Raw genomic sequence first — 16,107 nt, forward strand, 5'->3', positions numbered from 1 at the left:
CGTCATCATGGGAAGGAGAATTGCTAAGGACACAGGAAAAGAGAAGAGCGGTGCTGAGAATTGGAACAGCCTTACACTAGTCTCTCCGTATCAATGGCTGTATCCCAATTAAGAGACCGTACGCTTGAAATACGCGCACTACGTGTACTACGTACGGTGCGCGGAAGTGAGAGGCTTGTGAAATGGGACGGTCTAGCCTTCGTCGGGCCGTTCAGGTTGCCTAGCAACCATGATACTATGATGATGATACAGCTTTGTTTGACAGAAATGAAGGAGAAAATTTTTTTTGTTTGTCATTCATTTTTGTCATGACATCACTTTGATTAGTTGAGTATCTGAGGCTGAGACCACGAGACTGTAAAAACATGATTGTTGGGCTTTATTTCTGTACTGAACAGTCATTTCAAGATTAGTTAGTAAATAACAATTATACATATATATATATCGGGTCCTCTAGGCCTGGGAGCTTGAGGGTCCTGCAGTATCTTAGCTGTTCCCAGGACTGCGCTCTTCTGGACAGAGATCTCCGATGTTGTTCCCGGGATCTGCTGGAGCCACTCGCCTAGCTTGGGAGTCACCGCACCTAGTGCTCCGATTACCACGGGGACCACTGTTACCTTCACCCTCCACATCCTCTCGAGCTCTTCTCTGAGCCCTTGGTATTTCTCCAGCTTCTCGTGTTCCTTCTTCCTGATATTGCTGTCATTTGAACCGCTACATCGATCACTACGGCCGTCTTCTTCTGTTTGTCTACCACCACTATGTCCGGTTGGTTAGCCACCACCATTTTGTCCGTCTGTATCTGGAAGTCCCACAGGATCTTAGCTCGGTCACTCTCCACCACCCTTGGGGGCATCTCCCATTTTGACCTCGGGACTTCCAGGTTATACTCGGCACAGATGTTCCTGTACACTATGCCGGCCACACAGCAGTGTGCTCTCGTGACAGAGCGGCTGTGTGTATTTGTGGCCTCGCTAGCAATGCGGCATTTCATCTCCGAGGAAGTTATCCCAGAGAGAAGTAAAGCAAGTGAGTAAGTTCATCTCTGAATGTTTGTAAAGCATTCCCGTGTTAAGCTTAACAACCGATGTATGGAGCAAGTGCCTCTTCTCCCTCCCTCTCCTGCTGCTAATTCCATCGTGAAACTGATTAATGATCAGCTTTTCGGCTTTTCTGTCGCGAGTCCTTCTATCTTTGTTTTTGGCCCACTTTGCGCCAGAAAGAGGAAACCAGCAGCTGAACAACAGCAGCACGTTTAAGCTTGATAAGCTGTTGTTAGAATTTATTTAATATTACTTTCTAGACCAGGATCTTTTTCTACGTAACTGACGGCTGGTAAGTTTAGCCAGGGGGGCCGATAGGGCATTAACAGGGAAAAGGGGGGCACAAAGGCATAATTTTCTTTTTTATTCTGTTTTAAAATGTCTAGCTTTTAATAAATAATTATCTAAATCTTACACCCAAAGTTTTAATCTGATGTAAAATGTATAGAAGTCCAATACTGTAAATAGTAACTGTTAAGTCTAATATACCCTAGTAAGTTATAGTACTATTTCCTTTGGGAAGGTACCATCTGTGCAGTCTGCAATTCTGTTGAAGAAAGATGCTGAATCTATTTAATTATCGTTGAAAAATAATTTATTTATGTGCATTTTTTTCACACTGCATCAAATTAAAGTTGATTACATTGATTAAGCATCACGAGGTGGAGGGTGGGGGCTGGTTCCCTATTTTCTTTCTTTTGCTTGGAGTTTGCAACCCTATTCGTACCAGAATAGGAAGGATGGTGTTAGATTTATATTGTTGATTGTCATTTATGCTTAGAAATATCTACTGATTGTATGCTTATAGTTGTATAATTAATGCCATGGTTTTTAGATGAACTGCTGGACTTCCAGGCCAGCAGGTTTAGGGAAGTCGTTTATGGGGTCACACTATAACTGACCCCCCCCCCCCCCCCCCCCCACACACACACACACACACTTGCACAACGCACAGGCAAGGTACTCTTTGTGTGTATGTAGACGTCATATGTTGATGAACCTATGCATATTCATCTAACCACAATAAAATTAGTGCTATGGGGAACCTGGCTGAGAGTCCGACAGAGGTCAAGTGGGCGGAACGACATCTGGCTCCGGTCTCCCTCATGCATGAGTAACACAAAGAACTTTGCTTACTTGGTGTTCGGTGCTTTTGCTGTGTAGTTAAATTGTCTCGTTCCAGCGGTGGGCCTGTGCTAGACAGACCCAACAGATGGAGCAGGTTTAAGTTTATTAGATTGATCACTGTTGCTGAACTATGAAATATTTTGGGTGCAGTGTATTTTTTACATACAGGTATAACAGAATAGCTTTAGTGTTGTTGTTTATTTAAACTTGAGTATGAACTTATACAAAATGCAGCAAGATATTAAAAAACTATTTTATTAATTAAAAGACACACTACATCGGATTCATATCTGTATCGGCAGATATCCAAATTTAAGATATTAGTATCGGACATAAAAAAGTAGTATCGTGCCATCTCTAGCACAAACATCACTAATGTCTCATAACTTTGCTCACATGTGGCCAACAGTAATGTTTTAATGTTCTTCATTATTAAACATTTGCACATGAATAAATGCGAAGTTCACTCTTCGGCCGCTCCCTTCTGCCGCATTTTGCGGCAAAATTATCCACACCCACCGCCGCGCTATGAATTGTGTATCCCAAAACATAAGCCGCATTGTTCAGAGGAACCAGCCTTCGCGGTCTATGTGGGCAGGATCCTTCGAAGACTGAGAAGGCTGGAAATGCGAGGCTGGAAACTGGGACAGTCTAGCCTTCAGATTTGTGTCACCAGCTGTCTCAGTGGAGTTTAATATTTAACAGGAATAATTGTAGAGGCAAAGCCTACGCTTGAAGCCACTGAGGTGGTCGTTAACGGGGGTGACACGATGTCCCTGGTATGCATGAATTAATTAAACAGTCCAATAGCTCCAGCAGTACTTATCTCTTCCTTTTTGGTCTTTATTCCAATATCATCTTAACATAACAGCGCAGCGGTCACCAGTGTTGGGTGTAATGCGTTACTAAGTAACGCGTTACTGTAATTAAATTACTTTTCCACTGAAAAAGTAGAGTAACTAATTACTGTTCAATGTACTTGCGTTACATTGTAAAATAATTAAACTCGCTGAATATTGTTATTTAATTTCAATAATTTGTCTTCTAAACATAGAAGTAAACTCTGCCGCTTTAACATCGCTGTAGTGTAGGTGCGTGTCATTTCGCACCAGTTTGCTGCATAGTTGTATTCTAAAGCGGAAGATGTCGGACTCGGCTGAAGCGAGTGGCTGTTTTATGAAATGGACATAGTCCCGTCTCTTCACTTTTCTGAAACAAGCAGACAAGAATATTACAGTAATATGTAAGCTATATGTCTTGGCGAGAAAAAACTATCAGCAGCTGTTAATAGCATGAGTAATCTAATGAAGCGCATGACATGAGAGCATAGACGAACACTTCTTGTTCATCATCCATGGATAACACCATGGCAACTCCTGCTAAGCAGGCAAAGCTGGATTTTACTTCAGCAGCACAGAAAACGTCTGAAGGTGAGCTTAAAAAAATTATTGCAGGCAACATTGTGGAAGAGATGCTACCTCTGCGTACTGTAGAGTACTGACTAAGTAATTAGTAATTAATTACTTTTTTAAAGTAACTTACCCAACACTGCCGGTCACAAACTGTTTGCCTTCTTACAATTAACGACACACCTGATGCCGACTAAGTGTGTCTACCTTAAATACCTTTACATGAACAAACCATACCAAAACAGAAAAAGGTGACCTCTGGTGGCCACATATGTTATTAACCCAAAAATGGCTCCTACGCCCCAACCACTAATTGTAATGGCTATCAGACATGGCAATTCTAATCACAAAGAAAATAAGGAGCCACTCACACAGTCTACTTTAGACATATAAAGTCACATAAATAACCAAAAGCAAACAGAGCATTTAAATACACTTTTATACCAATGTCTAATGTAACAGGTAAAGTTTAGTTACAGGTCTTTCAAGAATGTTAGTTTTTGTTTTTAAAAGTACAGATTGTACAAGTCCATTTTTGTCATGAATGGTTTCCAGAACTCTTCCAAGTGGCCAGGAAACACATGGTGCAGAAGAATCCATTATAATGACTATATCTCCAAGTTTTAGATCCTTCTTCTTTTTCTTTTTTTTTTTGCCTGTCCCGTTTGGCTCTTTTGCCATCAGAATTATTGTCTAAAGGCGAAGAAAGATGCCCAACGGATTTACTTTACTAAATGGACCATCCCAGTAATGGTGTATTTGATTCACCTTTTATTGTTCATTTTATTTTATTTTTACTTGTTTAATACGGGACAGACTTGACTGGGGAAAAGAAAGGGGAGAAAGAAAGAGGGAAAGAAAAACAACGGGGAAGAGGGACGGGGATAAAGGGCAAAAAACAAAATAGAAACAAAATAAGCAGACAAAAAATACATATATCAATCTCCTGGATCACCTGTTGAAAAAGAAAAAAGAGAAAACAAGCAGAAGAAAGAACAAAACGAGCAACATAAAAAAACAACATCACGATGATCTATGGGAGTGTAACAGTAAATACTAAATATTAAACATTATTGTAAGATCGACAGCGCACAGTGTGGTTTGAGGTAGGAGCCAAAAAGGGTGTAGTTTGTGTGTGTGAGTCCCCGTGTGTACACCTGTGAGCATGGACGCGCTCGTATTTAAAAGGTTCCTTCATGTAATGATCTGCTAGAGGGTGTGGGGAGCAACAGCCCCGTCCTCCAGGACATGAAGCAGGTATGGAGGAGATCAAGACTCCAGACATCCAGAGGCCCCCAGAACACAAGAGACCAAGGAAGACCAACAGAGGGGCAGCTGTGCCACTATCCCAGAAAGAGCTGAGGAGAGTCCCAGATGAGGGCTCACTCAGCAGCCGCGGAGCAGAAGCCAGGGGGAGTTGCAGTGATGTGCCCGGGAGTTCCGCCGGCAGCCAGCTGTGCCTGAGTGACCGAGCCCCAGGCTCCAGGCCCCGACAAGCAGCCACCAAGGAGTGAGCCGGTGTGTACCTGGACGCCCATCCCCAGGCACCGATGCCTGCGGGCGTCTGCCACTGACAGGGGAAGTGGTGGGGGGAGATAGGCCTCCATACCTTGGAGGGCCTGAGATGTCCCCAGAGAGGTGGCGTCTGATACCTGACCTGACATATAGACACAGACATACAGGCACACACAGAAACAAACATCCATTCCCACCCTCATGCTCTAATATGCACTCAACATTCACCCAACGTGGAGACAGACATTGAGAGACGCTGTACACGCAATCACACTCCCCAAGCGTACTCTAAGCCCCAGGGCTAGGTACCCTTGCCCCCGGAGGGGGAAACTGCACCAAGACCCAGGTAGTGTAACCCTTTTCCCTGGGGTGGAGAGAAGCAGACTGCCCCGGCTCGGCAGCAGCAGGGAGGCCCCACATTCCAGACCGCAGTCGGACGGCCAACTCCTCCTAGCCCCCCCCGCTCCAGCAGGCCGCAGAGAACGGGGGTGAGAGAAGACTCCAAACCTCCCTCCACCCGCTCATTGTAGTGTTGATGCATGTGTGTTCTAAGGTGCATTTAAAACCAAGGAGGGCATGGAGCTACCTGCCAGAGAGCAGCAGGTAAGCGCACAGCCCCTCCTGCTAGCTCTCAATGTCTACATGTATTTAAAATTGGGAGGTGGGCAACGACGCCAGGGGTGAGGTTGTACACCCTGATGGTAATTTGGAAACAGTGTAGCGTGCCCACCCCCAAGATCCTATATGTATGTGTAATGAGAGTGTGAGTAATGTGAATGTCTAAGTTGTGGGATAAAATTGAGGCAGAGGCAGCCAGAAGGGGACAGAGGGGGGGATGCCTCCCCTGCACCCTGGTGACACACCTTTAACCCAAGGCCCTGAATGTGTGGGTGATTGTGGTGGAGCGGGAAGAGGGAGGCAGCTGGAGATGGGGAGGGAAGGGCAAAGGGGCCCAGGCCCATCCGGACCGGGGCCCACAGCAGCAGCAGCGCCCAGCCCCACAGAGTCCGGGGGAGCCCACCCGACTCCACCCGGGAGAAAACTGCACCCCATCATCCAATCATCTCCCGAACTACACAACACAATAGACATCCAAGTTGAGTTCATTCTCCACCTCTCCTATATCTCTCCCCCACCTGCAGAGTGAGCTCCTGTAGAGAGGAGACCACCTGCAAAGATATAACAGCCTCCCCACCAGTTAGAGAGCCCCCTAGTTGGACCGATGCATCAGAGGTCCCCTGCACTGGGGCTAAGCCCCACCTGCACCCACCCACCCACCCACCCACAGCTCTGGCGACACAACAGCCAGGACCCAAGCCCCCAAGGCCCAGCCAGCACCCCAGACCGGGGGCCGAGCACCCCCAGACCCCCAAGCCTCCACGCCCATCTCGGACCCACCCAGCAGCAGCCAGGCTACCAGGCCAGTAACCAACATCCGCCAGCACAGACCCTCCCCCATCTCCGCTGTATGCAGCCACAAGGAAAACACCATCTAAGAGCCACCAGAGCCCCTAACCAGGTCATGGCCACATCCCCCAGGTTAGTCCCTCTAGGGAAACGTCCCTAGGGACTCCCCAGACGTCCTAAGGCCGTCCCTACCCCCATATCAACCACAATAGCGAAGGCAGGACCAAACCATGACCCCCCACCCCCACTAGGTGATGAAGCCGATCAAAGGAGCCCAAAGGGATTGATCAAATGTGATGGCAGAGGCTGTATCAAGACTAATGTGATCTATTAGATGGTTTTTATATTGGTTAGAATTAGGATTATTTTTATTTTTCCAGTTAATGAGGACCATTTTCTTGGCAATGCATAGGGCCGTAAAAACAACATGTTTATTTCTGCAGTGACCTCATCCAAGTTGCCCAGCACGCATACTAAAGGGGAGGCTGGAATGTTACATTTCAGACGCTTTGATAAGTCTTCACATATCTCGCGCCAAAACTTCTGAACTGGTGGACAGAACCAAAGAGCGTGGATGTAATTGTCCGGTGTATTTGCTAGACAGTGTGAGCAGTTGTTGGAAGGCGTTGTTAAGGGTTCAAATATTGAGGAGGGATACAGGAGGAATTCCAAAATAAAACACTGATCCGGCCGGGTGGAGTCAAATGATGATTTTAATGAACACACGTGTGGGAGATGAACACTGTACTCAGACAGCATCGATCTCCCTAACAATACACAAGCAGTTGTTTTATACCATCAGGGTTTAATTTTATGACGCCCCCTCATGCATCATCACATGCATAAGTTTCAAAACCACAAATGCTCCGTTAACGACTTTAACACTGTTTGAAAGAGCATCTTCTTCGCCTCCACGCCAGGTGCTTCCGGTAGCTCGCTCTCGCTTCTCCAAAACCTCGGGCCATGCTCTGCAACAAACTAGAAATTCTGCACGCACAAAAATGCAGTTACAAGCAAAATATGTCTGAACTCTCACCTAGAACATAAGCCTACCTACAGTGTGTATGTGTGTGTGTGTCCTGACCTCAATTGGCACTCTGTGTCACCTCTCACCTCACCCACTAACGCTCACAACCAGACAGAGGCCACTCTCAGATGTGTAGCAGTTTACTATAACTATATATTAGGGGTGCAACAATATTCGTATCGATATTGAACCGTTCGATACAGTGCTTTCGGTTCGGTACGCATATGTATCGAACAATACAACATTTGTAATTTATTTTATCAATTTTCCTTCTGACGATGCTGTCTGTGTTGAGCGCTCAGTGAATCTGTGTTCGACTACTCCGCCTAGGCTGCACTGTCGAGCGCAGATCCACTGAGCGCTCAACACAGACAGCATAGTCAGAAGGAAGAGCGCAGGGCACCTCCCCCACCCTCATTCAGATCTGGCGTTTGGAATTATTTTGGTTTTCATGTGACGTATGACCCTGAAGGTAAGCGAGTCATGGACTAAAGTAAAACAGTATGTTGGATGTGCCATGCAATGCTCAATTACATTGGTGTGAACTAGTGTGTTAGCGCAGTTAGCTCGTTAACGTGTTGGCCGTCTAGCCCCATGCACAGAGCGATCGGCGGTAGCTCGTTAACGGAGATTTGCCGTGTTGTGGCGTTAAGGTCATTTCAAGGAGATTAACCTGAAAGCACTAGTGGGAACACAACGAATATGACTGCACATTTACGCCGACATCATCCTAGTGCAAAGACAAGTGGAAGCAGACAAAAAAAAGCAAGCATGCTACTAACTTTAGCCGAGTCATTTAGACAGCTGTTAGCACATGATTCTCCTTATGCTGCTGAGAATATAGCCCAGAAGAAGCGGATAGTATAGCTTTTATTTTGGAAAGAGCCATTTCTCTGTAATAAACTCTCTTTTCCAAAGATGAGTGATTCCTCAATCAGATACAGGGCTTGCAATATTGCTAGCCCGACGTCCCGGAGCTAGCGATTTTTTCAGTCGGGCTACCAAAATCTATCTCTGCCCTGCCCGTCGGGCTATTGTAGGAAAAATATATGTCAATGCTTTTGCATTCTTTCAGAAATGTAGCTGGGTAATTATGTCATTGGCATCGGTGAGCCACTGTCAATATGTGACATATTGAAGTCGCGTTTGAATTTGCGCTCGTTTTTTTGCTTTCACTTTGCAATCGTGCGAACTGTGTATAGAGAGCGACAGCACTGATCTGAGAGTGATGATAATTTGTGCACCAATTCCTCTGACATCGTCTTATTAATCGTTAGCTTACTATGCAAACATGACAAGTGAAATCTCCCGCAGCAAGCTTAAACATGTGATAGGTTGATCGCGCAGAGAATCGCTGAGCTTATGTGAGTGAGTGTGTAAAAGCATTTCAGTTCTGCTGAGCCAAATAAGACAGGTCAGGGTGAAGAAGTGACAGCCAAAGAAAAGCTTACCACAAAACGGAGAAGTTATGACAAATCAGACTATAAGGCAAAAAGAAAGTGCAGCTTTATGGTTTCATGGACAAAAGAATTTCTGTGGCTGCGATATGACGAGCTAAATAACCAGGGCTGCACATAAGTGGTCCGCAGGTGCGCATTCGCTGTCAAAATAAAAAACACGCACAAGGGTTAGGGTTAAATTTAAAAACTGTACTTTTGAGTTAAAATATATATTTATAATTTTAATAAATGACAAATTAAAAATGCATGAACATTTTTTTGTATCGAAAAAATATCGAACCGTGACACCAAAGTATCGAACCGAACCGAACCGTGAATTTTGTGTATCGTTGCACCCCTACTATATATATATGTAATATATTGAATAAATGCTGTAAATGAATGCCACTACTCAAAGCTTAATAAAAAGATATAAATGAATAAAAGATAATAATGAATAACCTGATTATTCAAATAGCATCCTCCCAACAGCTTCTCAAAGTAACTCACACTTAGACTCTGCTTTAGTTTCACTTTCACAAGCACGCTCTGCAAAAGCCTACGTTTCCTGTCTACTTTGGCACAGAGTGTACTCAGAGTTAGGGCTTTCTTTTATAATGCAATATAATCTGCATATAAACTTTTAACATTATGAAGCATTCAAAAGCATTTAAGATTATAGATTTAACTCAACACTTTAAAGTGGTTATAACTGCACCTGTAATAAAAGTTAATTGGGTGCCAATATGTTTAAACATCTGAATACAATATCAATGCTGTAGATTATGTTATTAATGTTATTAATGCAATGGTAGTGATGATGACCATGAACAATAGCAGTAAAATATTTCTCTGATCTTCACAGCGTATAGCCCATCTTGAACATCCCATGACCAGTATATTGCACTCTATGTAATATTTTGTATTGTATTAATTGAAAACTAGGATTGCTGATCCATTGAAAGGTTTTTAAGCATATCTGAGACCAAAGGTTTTGGTCTAAGCTGATCGATAAATCTGCTTCCCATTTTGCAAGGAAGGGATATTGATTCATCTATTTTAGAAAGTGTTCTGTATATATTAGACAATAATTTGGGGGGTTTTAGACTAAAAAATTGTACCACACTCGATGGTGTTTGTAATTCAGCTTCACTAGGATTACATTTCTTTTTACTATGGATTTAATTTGTTGATATTCCAAAAATCGTTTCTTGTTGATCCCATATTGTGTAACTAGTCTGTCAAATGAAATAAAGTTTGTTCCTTCCAATATATGTTCCAAGTATTTAATTCATTTGAAATTCCAAACTGGAAAGTTTATCATATTATTGTTTTGTAATATGTCCGGATTGTTCCAGATAGGTGTACGTTTGCATGGGATTAATGAAGACTCTGTCATTTTTAGAATCTCCCACCATGCTGTCAGAGAAGAGCTGATGTTGATGCTTTTAAAGCATTCATGTCGTTTGATGTTTGAGCTGAAAAATGGTAGGTATGAAATTTCTAGATTATTACATAGTGCCTGTTCTACATCTATCCAAGGTTCATCTAAGAGGGTGTGTTTAAACCATCTAGAGATAGAATAGAATAGAATAGCCTTTATTGTCATTGTACAGAGTACAACGAAATTGGAGTGCCGCTCCCTTGGTGCAAGTTTCAATAATAAATATAAATGTAAAATATGAAAAGTACAAAAAAACAACAACAAAAAAACAAAACAATCGTAAGTACTCAAACAAGTACTCAAACAGATGAACTGAAGCCTATTGGCTAAAAAATAGTGATTAAAGTTTGGCAGATCTAATCCTCCTTTATCCTTGGTCTTTTGTAGTGTTTTTAAGCTGATACGTGGGGGTTTATCTTTCCAAAGGAATTTAGAAATATACGAGTCTAGAGATCTGAACCAATCTTGTGATGGCTTATTTGGGATCATTGAAAATAAATAGTTTATTTTTGGCAAGACCATCTTTTTTATAGCGGCGACCCTTCCCATGAGTAATATGGGTAAAGATTTCCATCTAGTCAGATCGCCTTCTACTTTCTTTAGAAGTGGGATGTGGTTTAATTTAGTTAAGTGTGAAAGCTTAGGAGAGACATTAATACCTAAATATTTTATATTTCCAGATTGCAGTGGGGCAGAGGAAGAATTATGGAAGGAGCAATTAATCGGAAGAACTGTTGATTTCAACCAGTTAATTGAATAATCTGAGACACTTGAGAAAGAATTTATCAATGCAATTACCCCAGAGAGATTGGTTTGTGAATTTTGGAGAAAAAGTAACACATCATCCGCATAAAGGCTGATTTTATGTTCTACATTCTTACATTTTATGCCCGTAATTGTTGTAGCCTGTCTAATTGCTGCTGGCTCAATAAAAATTACAAACAGTGAAGGGGAGAGTGGGCATCCCTGTCTGGTACCCCTCAAGAGAGGGAAGCTGGAGGATGTTTGGTCATTTGTTCTGACACAAGCTGTTGGGGAATTATATAATATTTTTAACCAGTTTATGAAAGAGGATCCAAAACCAAATTTGTGTAAAGTTGCAAATAGAAATTTCCAGTTAACTCTGTCAAATGCTTTTTCTGCATCTAAAGAAAAGATTATGGTTTCAATGTTTTTACTGCATGAGTGGTCTATTAAATTAAGTAATCTACGTGTATTTGTTGATGAGTGCCTAACTTTTATAAAACCAGTTTGGTCAGGATGAATTAAAAGGGGGGTTATTTTCTCTAATCTTTTTGAGAGAGCTTTGCAGATTATTTTAAGGTCTACATTAATAAGGGATATTGGACGATAGCTTGAAGGAAATACAGGGTCTTTGCCTGGTTTTAGTAAGAGACTGATATTTGCAGAGTTCATATATGGTGGTAGTCTACCATTTTCTTTGATTTCCTGCAACATCCTGTGAAAAGCTGGTGCCACAATCGTCCAGAATTCTTTGTAAAAATCTGTTGAAAAACCGTCTGGACCTGGAGCCTTATGATTGGGCATATTTATCAGAGCTTCCTGGAGTTCACCTGGCGTCAGTAGCGAATCCAGTGCCATTGCTTGGGTGTCTAATAATTTTGGAAGAGTTATGTTGGGATTTGCAGGTTAATGTGATCCCTGCCGCTGCTTTGTATTTGCCAGTTGTGTTATCTGGGGATCACATTTTGTAACTCGCTGAAGTGTCCCGTTTTTCAACCCAATTCTGGTCTCTGACTTCGGACGGCTTTGCACCTTTTCTGCCAGGATTTTTTCTAACCACATCAAAACAATCCACAAATCGTTCCAGAACATTTCCACAGCTATGCCATCTGATAGCACAGTGGAGTGGGATGTCTATGCATGAGCTATCCATCTCCTCGAGCACAGACTGGAATTGGCGGTGTCAAAGCAGATTGCTTAACTATAAAGTTCACGATTTTTGCCACTGTGGCCATGGCGTCATGAAGATCTGAATTTGACATCTTGGCACAAAGGTTTTCTAACTCTTTTATTCAGTGTTGTTTAATGATGAGATGACCAACTTGTTCCTCAATTAAGGTAACAGCACCCCTGTGTTTTCCAGCAATGGCTGGTGCATCATTATTTGTCACAGCACAATGTAATGCCAATGCCTCGCTCATCAAAACACTCCTTAAAAACCTTGCCAATACCCTCACGTGGTGTGAATAAGGCACGGCGGGACCACAGATCATCATTTAGAGCGTGTTTTCACACGGCGGACGTGATTGCAGACCTGCACGGCGTCGCCGACCACACCTCACCACACCCCACATCACGTTTTTTCAGGCATCGGGGTTAAGCAGAAGAGTTCCTCTTGTACTTCCACATCACAGGATCTTACCAGAACAGCCAAACGTGGAACCTCACTGATATCAACGCTTTTGTCCAAAGCTACACTAAACACCTGGGCTTCTTTCAAAGCAGCTGTTTGTTGGGCTCTGACATTGTTACCTATTTCCTGGATGTATCATTCCACAGTTCTGGCTGATGCAGGTATGTCTTGAATCCTTGCTTTAATTGCATCTTTGTTTGGAAGCCCATTAAATAACATCTCTGAGCTTGAGAGAAAAGCCTCCTTAATAAATTCTCCGTCTGTAAACAGCTCTCCATGTTTAGCAATGCACTGCCCAATACGAAAACTTACTTATGGTCCATGATGTTTAGCAGCTGTAAAAATGTGCAAGAGTACTTGCTTGCTTCTCATATCTTGACACAGCACGTGTAATTGATTCAACTTTCTCTGCCTCATACTTGAAGCTTCTTGATCTTTCATCTCAAACTGTTGTTTAACATTGGAGGTCTGGCAACCAACACTCTCAAGGCAAAGGGCACATATAGCATGATCTTTCTGTTGCACAAAACCCCAGTCTTCTGTCCAAATTGGCATAAAAGTCCAGGAATTACCTTTTTTTGCTCGCTTTAAGGCCATATTATACAGGACTGGCTAGCTAGCAGCATCCCTCTCCCCTGTAATTTTTAGCCAATTGGAAAATCTCCTCCTTGAATCGCTACCTTAGCGTGGTGGAGGGGTTTGTGTGTCCCAGGGATCCCAGGGGATATGTTGTCTGGGGGCTTTTGCCCCCTGGTAGGGTCTCCCATGGCAAATTGGTCCTGGGTGAGGGACCAGACAAAGAGCGATTCAGAAGACCCTTATGAAAAGAACATCGAGCGAACAGTTAACCCGCCCGGGATAGGGTTACCGGGGCCCCGCCCTGGAGCCAGGCCCGGGGAAGGTGCCCAAGGCGAGTGTCTGGTGGTGCCTTAGTCCATGGGGGGGTGCTGGAAGGTGCTCCACCTGGAGACTTCAATGCTCACGTGGGTAACGACAGCGAGACCTGGAGGGGCGTGATTGGGAGGAACAGCCTCCCTGATCTGAACCCGAGTGGTGCTTTGTTATTGGACTTCTGTGCTAATCACAAATTGGCCATAACGAACACCTTGTTCGAACATAAGAGTGCACGTGGCACGCTCTAGGCCGTAGGTCGATGATCAATTTTGTAATCGTATCACCAGACCTGCAACCATATGTTCTGGACACTCGGGTAAAGAGAAGGGCTGAGCTGTCAACTGATCACCACCTGGTGGTGAGTTGGATCAGGTGGCGGGGGAGGACGCTGGACAGACCTGGTGCACCTAAACGCGTAGTGAGGGTGTGCTGGGAACATCTAGCAGAGGCCCCAGTCCGCGAGATCACACACGCACACCTCCGGCAGAGCTTCAACAGTTCGGAGGAGTTCGGAGAGGCCATGGAAAAAGACTTTTGGACTGCCTCGAAGAGATTTTGGCAAACCGTCAGGCGTCTCAGGAGGGGAAAGCGGTGCTCTACCTGCACTGTGTATAGTGCTGGAGGAGCGCTGCTGACGTCGACTGAGAAAATTTTCAGGCGGTGGAAGGAATACTTCGAGGACCTCCTTAATCCCACTGACACGTCTTCCGAGGAGGAAGCAGAGTCTGGGGATGAGGGGAATGACCCGCCAATTTCCGGGGGCGAGGTCACTGAGGCAGTTAAACAACTCCTTGGTGGCAGAGCCCCTGGTGTTGATGAGGTCCGCCCTGAGTTCCTGAAGGCTCTGGACGATGTAGGGCTGTCCTGGTTGACACGCCTCTGCAATGTTGCGTGGAGATCAGGGGCAGTACCTGTGGACTGGCAGACCGGGGTGGTAGTCCCCATCTTTAAGAAGTGGGACCGTAGGGTGTGTTCCAACTACAGGGGATCACACTCCTCAGCCTCCCTGGGAAAGTCTATGCCAGGGTGCTGGAAAGGAGAGTTCGTCCGCTAGTCGAACCTCGGATACAGGAGGAACAATCCCTTGGGGTGTCCTGTGGGAGGTGTTGCGGGAGTATGGGGTGTCTGGCCCATTGCTACGGGCCATTCGATCCCTATACAACCGTTGCAAGAGCTTGGTTCGCATTGCCGGCAATAAGGACTCATTCCCAGTGGGTGATGGGCTCTGTCAGGGCTACACTATATATATCCAAGCTATATGATCATAATTATAATATTATAATATAAGAATAATATTTCTGATAGAGTCAAAATCAAATTGAATTGGGACCTGGTAAACCGACCTAATTGCTCTTAGGACCAAAGAAGCTTCTCGGAAGATAGTTGAAACATCTTCAAGGAAGTCCAGTTGCCTTCCTTTCAGTGCTCTTTAGACTACCCAGTAAGGTTGGGTGAAATGTAAAAATTTTCCAACCAACAATCGTCAGTCCACTAACTGAGATATTCGCGCATGCGTAGACTTTTTGATGGGCGGAGCAATGTAATCATCCACGGACTGATTTGCGGAACACAGAAGAAGTCCAAACATGGGCGAACTTATTGCCACATTGCACACTGGAAGGTGCAGATAGATTTCCTGTCAAATTTGTATGTTTTTAAACGTTTTGTTTGGAGGGAATATTTTACCTTATTTGCTTGTTTGTTCCAGTATTAATAAAGATACTATAAATTTCGTTCTTTGAATTCTTTTGGCAGCAAAGAAAGCTGAAAAAAATTATCTTTATTTTACATTTCCGGAAACGGAGACCCGAACACATGAACACACACGCTCAGGTCTGAAAGCAGTAGCAGCCAGCATGGTTATATATATTTCCGCTGCACGTCACACACACACCCTCAGTTTACTCAGTTCCTCTTTCTTTGTGTCAGATTTCAGGTGCAGCTCTGCACTAAACTTCCTCTTTTTTTTACTTCTCCTTTCTAAAGTCTGTTGCCAGGGCAACTTGTCACCTTCCGACCTAGATCTTTGTCACCTCTGGGCCTGGTTTATAAAGGCCTCTATTATTAAAATACATGAAACAATCTAATCAGAAAATAAGCATTAAGAATATATATATATTTAAATCCTAACAATACTTTTTGGATTATTCATTTATTTGAGATGCACTAAATCACACTGAAGACTTAACTCTACGCCAGACTTTTATTTTCTTCTTATGTTCGCTGGAAAAGACCTTTTGAAATTTAACTTATTTGTTGTTTGGACAAGCGTGTAAAACATAAACACTAGAACAGCCTGTAAACATGGTTATACTGGAAAAAGAAGCCAGTTTCTCTTTGTTTCCCTCTCCACCATTGTGGTTATTATATTTGAATAAAATGTTTTTGGGTTTTTCTGAACACAGGCTACTGCCTTGCTTTCTA

At 43.7% G+C, this 16,107-nt stretch overlaps 1 long non-coding RNA gene across 1 annotated transcript; it reads left to right on the forward strand.

The window, feature by feature from the left end:
- The first annotated feature begins 30 nt into the window (after positions 1–30).
- LOC308385865 lies at positions 31–15,729 on the forward strand. The gene is made up of 3 exons (XR_013969660.1): positions 31–1,029; positions 10,374–10,456; positions 11,093–15,729. It is a non-coding gene; the product is annotated as an uncharacterized lncRNA (long non-coding RNA).
- The last annotated feature ends 378 nt before the right edge of the window (positions 15,730–16,107 follow it).

The sequence above is a fragment of the Rhamphochromis sp. 'chilingali' genome (genome assembly GCF_963969265.1).
Source record: "Rhamphochromis sp. 'chilingali' genome assembly, chromosome: 18".
In the NCBI taxonomy this organism is placed as follows: Eukaryota; Metazoa; Chordata; class Actinopteri; order Cichliformes; family Cichlidae; genus Rhamphochromis; species Rhamphochromis sp. 'chilingali'.